This window comes from Sycon ciliatum, chromosome 1 (genome assembly GCF_964019385.1).
Source record: "Sycon ciliatum chromosome 1, ocSycCili1.1, whole genome shotgun sequence".
NCBI classification, from domain to species: domain Eukaryota; kingdom Metazoa; phylum Porifera; class Calcarea; order Leucosolenida; family Sycettidae; genus Sycon; species Sycon ciliatum.
This window is the reverse complement of record NC_088643.1, coordinates 77834886-77840885: the sequence shown is the minus strand read 5'-3', so window position 1 is coordinate 77840885 and position 6000 is coordinate 77834886.

Below are 6000 nucleotides of genomic sequence, written 5' to 3'. Positions count from 1 at the left end.
TTCCCAAAGGTGCTCTTTTAATTAATTCGCACTTATAATGCTTTTCGCGTCCCTCAAAATATGCTGAAAAAGTGCTCTTTTTTCAATGAAAACTGGCAAAAAGTGCTCCTTTTTCAGTGAAGCATAGCCTGCATGATACATGTACATGTTCAGATATGAACCCAAGCTGAGAAATGAATACGCACTCTTCCATTTATGAGTCCATGACTCCACGAAAGGCAAAAACAGGAAGTAAAGTTCAAAAAACCCACTTTTACGGCATTGTGTACTCCGGGTACAAGCTTCACCAACTACTCTAATTTCACAAAATTTCGGTGTACTTTTATTATTTTCGGTACTTTCGGTGCATCTGCTTATTATTATTATTATTAAATTTTTGATAGGGCAATCCCCACAGGCCTAAGGCCTTTTGACAGGGTACCCTAAAAAATGAAGAACAGAATTACGGAAGGTATGCAAGGAAGAACTTGAGCGGACCTCCGCTGGGAGGGCATTCCAGCGGTCAGAGCCAAGGAAAGTGACAGAAAATAAACCATAGCGACGTTTGGCTGTCGGAAGAGCAAGGGAAGAGGACACTTGAGAGCGGGTGCGAGAACTAGTGCAGGTAGAATTAGAGCGGAGACAGAAACAGTTAGCAACAAAGACACTAGCCAGATCATGAAGCGCACGGTACGTTAGAACCAGGGAGTAGTACAATACCATATTGTACTACTCCCTGGTTAGAACGTACAGCTTGAATTGGTACCTGACAGACAAGGGAATGATATGGTAGCGGGCAAGAACAAGGGAGACATCAGATAGGCGGGGCATGCAAAATACAATACGCAGCGCTCTATTACTAAGTCGGACAACACGGTCATGGAGGGAGGCAGAAAGGCAGTGAGCAAAGGAATTAGACCCATACTCAAGTATGGACTGAATGGAACAGATGTAGAAAGCCCTCTTAGCATCGATCGTTAAAATGGTCTCGGACCTTTCTAAACATTCCTAACTTACAGCCTATTTTACGTTCTAATTGTGCAATGTGAACTCCAAAGGAGAGATGTTCGTCAAGAACTATACCGAGGTATTTCACGTGTGCACTAGGGGTGATGGTGACATCTTCAATCTGAACGTTGACATCGGGGTCAAGAGGTTTCGACTTTGGCCTGAACACAACAAGCTGGGTTTTCGAGGAGTTCAACATAAGACCTCTCGTTGCCAAGAATTCCTTTACTTTGATGATGTCCTCTGTGAGGTCTTTGCATAAGTTCTGGACATTCTTCCCCGCCCTGTATAAAGACACATCATCTGCGTATTGACGGGCTTTGCAGTGTTTGGGCACAGCGGGGAGTTTCCTCACGGACAAGTTAAATAGAAACGGCCCTAAAACAGAGCCTTGTGGAACGCCTCTGTTGCTTGTGTATGGTTGCCCTTGTTGAGTCTTAGTGACCACGCACTGTTGTCTGTTTGTAAGGTAGCTCGTCAAGCGCGCCGCCGGTCTGGGTAGGACTACAGACGTGCCAACACTCACTGATGCTGACGGGCACGAGCACAGTACATCGAAAGCCAAGAGCGAGTGCCTTGCTAGATTCTTTGCTGAAAAATGTAGCCTTGGGAATAATGACATCGACAATGCTGAGTTACCAGCAACACCCCGCACTACCACTCCGGGCCTGCAGCGCATCCGCTTCCGCGTCTCTGAAGTCCAACAGTGCCTGAAGCGTCTCAACACATCCAAATCCACTGGTCCAGATGAGATCCCAGGACGAGTACTCAAGGAGTGTGCAGCTGAACTAGCACATCCGCTGGCTAGATTGTTTCGCCTGTGTTTTGCAAATGGAGTCCAGCCCCAATCATGGAAAATTGCCCGTGTCGTTCCAGTGCACAAGAAAGGACCCAAATCCATGATGAAGAACTACCGGCCTATATCTCTCCTGACGATCATCTCTAAGATCATGGAAGGTATCATCAATCGGCAGCTTGTGAACCACCTGGAAACCCATCAACTCTTCTCCTCGTCCCAGTTTGGCTTCCGACGTGGACTGGGCACAAGTGACCTACTGACGGCTCTCCAGCATTCCTGGGCCACTACCCTGGCTGGCGGCGGTCTTGTGCATGCCCTGGCAGTTGATATTGCCGGGGCATTCGACAAGGTTTCCCACCCAGGTGTCCTTGCGAAGGCACAGCAATGTGGCATCCACGGCCAACTCCTGGCTTGGCTAAGGTCGTATCTCCATGACCGAAAACTGACTGTAGTTGTTGGCGGTCAGTCCTCCCCACTGTTCCCGATCAAGGCTGGAGTGCCCCAGGGTAGCCTCCTAGGTCCCACTCTTTTCCTGTTATATGTAAACGATGCAGAACAGTGTTTAGCCCCAGGCTCCAGTCTAGCTGTCTATGCGGACGATACAACACTCTATGCCCTAATCAGAAACCCAGATACCATCGCTGCTGCTTGCAATAGCCTCCAAGCATCTATTGACCGCCTGCAGACTTGGGGTGCCCAATGGAAGATAAAGTTCGAGCCATCAAAATCTCAGGCAATACTCCTTGACCGCCACAGACCATCCCTGGATGTCCCACAGCTCACATTTGATGGCATGCAGGTGCCTGAGAGCCCTCAGCTCAAGCTGCTAGGAGTGTTATTTGACAGTACTCTCTCCTTCCGGGCCCACATCCGTTCCCTTGCCGTTAGAGCCAACCAGCGACTCGGCCTGCTCCGAAAGGCATCTCGGATCCTGGACAGTGCAGGGCGCCTAACTGTGTACAAAGGATTTGTACGGCCTATAATGGAGTACGCCCCTCTCGTCTGGGCAAGTGCTGCACATTGTCACCTCCATCAGCTGGACCTGGTCCAGCGTCGAGCCATGAAGGTTATTGGCCCCTCATTGCTCCCCAGCCTGGCAATCCGAAGGCATGTTTACGGGCTGTGCTACCTGTATAAGCTGCAATGCATACCAGATCCAGCTCTGCTTACCAACATGGTACCTCCCCCAGCAAGAGTTAACGCTGCACCCCGGACGCGCCGGCAACGCCAGTCCCTCGGTGGCCACTCTTTCCAACTCGCAACTCCTCTGCCAGCCTCCAGTCCAGAGTTCATCCGCCGCTCCTTCCCATACTTTGTCCTGGAGAGCTGGAACACACTGCCTGCCCCAATCCTCGCCGAACGCCCAACTCTCAAGAAATTGCCGACATTCAAGACCAAGGCCTACCATCACCTCCGCCAGACCAATTGGCTATGGGCCACTGAAGTCCACCAGCACTGAGAATAACCGGTTGTCTCTATTATTATCATTTTCTGTCTCTCTCTCTCTCTCTCTCTCTCTCTCTCTCTCTCTCTCTCTCTCTCTCTCTCTCTCTCTCTCTCTCTCTCTCTCTCTCTCTCTCTCTCTCTCTCTCTCTCTCTCTCTCTCTCTCTCTCTCTCTCTCTCTCTCTCTCTCTCTCTCTCTCTCTCTCTCTCTCTCTCTCTCTCTCTCTCTCTCTCTCTCTCTCTCTCTCTCTCTCTCTCTCTCTCTCTCTCTCTCTCTCTCTCTCTCTCTCACTCTTCCTCTGGGAAGCTCCTCATGCTCATTCTCCCTTTCTCTGTCCATTTCCCCTTCCTGATGCGTAGACCAACTGTTGAACCCGAGACCACTAGGTCGGGGGAGGTTGACCTACCTCATCGGCACGCATGCCACGCTCCTCTGTGTTGTCAAAGTTCGCTTGTCCACTTTTGTCTACCTCCCCTTTTATGTTGCTGGCCAGTGCTTTGTAGTAAAAAAAAAAAAAAAAAAAAAAGCTGTGAAACCATTGCAGAGCGACTCCGCCAATACCAATCTCAAGTAGTTCTTGAAGTAACATGTTGTGGTTGACAGTGTCAAAGGCCTTTGACATATCAAGGAAGGCAGCCGCTACGTAGTCACCCTTGTCCAAGGCGAGCATCCAATCGTTGGTAACACAAGTCAGCAAGTCTTCGCAGGAGTGGCCTCTGCGGTAGGCGAATTGCTCTGCAGGGAGATGTTGCAGTGCGGGTGGTGCATTCTGGATGTAGCGTATGAGTTGATCATGCACTATGTGCTCAAGTAACTTTGACATATGGGGGAGCAGTGATATTGGTCTGTAGTTGGAGGAGACCGACTTATCACCGCGCTTGTGGATGGGGCGAACATGGGCTGACTTGTACGGAGCTGGGAATTCACCAGACGTCAGAGATTCAGATAACAACTTGGATAGTGAGGGAGCGATCTCATCGTTGATTAACTTGTAAGCAGCAACTGGAACATTGTCTGGTCCGGTGGCTTTACGGCTTTTCATGCGTTGGATGTAGTATTGCACTTCCTCATACCTAAAATTTCAATACACCGAACAAACACTAACACACATAATCCAATAGGGAACAGCTTCCCTGTACCGAAAATTTCTGTTCACCTAACCTGGCCTTTTGCCCTCATACCGAAAATATTGAGCACCGAAAATTTCTGAAATTAGAGTAACTTACTTGTTGCCCCTCAAAAAAGCGGCGTGCCAAGGCCCATCGAGCACTCGGAAACTGTGATCGCATGCACGAGCAAACAGATTTTAGCACTTTTTCAGCTAAAAAAGGTCAAAAAGGGCGATATTCACCAAAAACGCAATAAAGGGCGAAAGAAACGGGCTTTTTCAAAAAGGGCGAAAAAAGGGCGAGCACATTTGGGAAAGAGCTACTCAATGATGGACAGATTTTCCAGTTCACTTATCCAGGATCTAGGATGTTACCCGTACGTTGGTGCCGACCGGCCGTATGATAGTAAAGCAGCTCTCCTAGCGACAGCCATCTACATAGATGCCCACTGCATTGTATGGGGGCCCGGGGGAGGGGGGGGGGAGGGATCTTGGGCCAGCTCGACAAAATCGGGGTTTAACAAGCAGGATCGGCTTGCATGGGTGTATGTGATACCAAGAGTAGATAAACAAGAGTGTGCAACTCCGGATCTCTCCTGCACAATCTGCAGATACCCCCGCCCACGGCGGAATTTTTTGTTGACGTCACCTTTTTTCAGAAGAACGCGCATTTTGCTGCAGAGCAGTGTGAGAGCACGTGCTGAGCACCGACCTTAAAGGGGAAGTATACCCTAAAATCAAATTTTCACCAGTTGTAGTCTTCGGGGTGCTGAGTCGAATGGTCTTGGTCCGAGGAAGCTGAGACGCTCCCTTCCTACTTGAATCCCAATCGAACTCGCGCACTTCCACCGAAACTGGGTGACTGCGCCCTACTAGATGGGGATTTGTATGCAAAATATCACTAAAAGCGCCATTTCGTTCTTATAAAAGCACGGATGACCGCGATTGGCCCATATGTTGTAGTCTTTTGGACGCTGAGTCGACTGGTTTTGGTCCGAAAAGGCTGCGATGCAGCGTTCCTCCTTTATTCCCAATCGAACATGGTTGAACAAGCGGTCACGTGCTCCTGCGTACACCAGTCAGCTGGTCACCGTGCCTGCAGGGTACAACTTACTAGCCTGTTTGACCTTTTTTGGGTGCAGTCCTGTCACTCGAGTTGAACTCGAGTTGAACCTTGGTGTGAAAGTTGTCGCCTGCTGGCGCGGTGACCAGGTGATTTTGGCACCCAGGAGCACGTGACCGCTTGTTCAACCATGTTCGATTGGGAATAAAGGAGGAACGCTGCATCGCAGCCTTTTCGGACCAAAACCAGTCGACTCAGCGTTCAAAAGACTACAACATATGGGCCAATCGCGGTCATCCGTGCTTTTATAAGAACGAAATGGCGCTTTTAGTGATATTTTGCATACAAATCCCCATCTAGTAGGGCGCAGTCACCCAGTTTCGGTGGAAGTGCGCGAGTTCGATTGGGATTCAAGTAGGAAGGGAGCGTCTCAGCTTCCTCGGACCAAGACCATTCGACTCAGCACCCCGAAGACTACAACTGGTGAAAATTTGATTTTAGGGTATACTTCCCCTTTAAGGCCTTGTAGTGCAAATGCGGCCAAGTGCACGAGGGAAAACTTTCCAAAAGACTCGTAGCGCGTGCGTCGTCGAAAAGA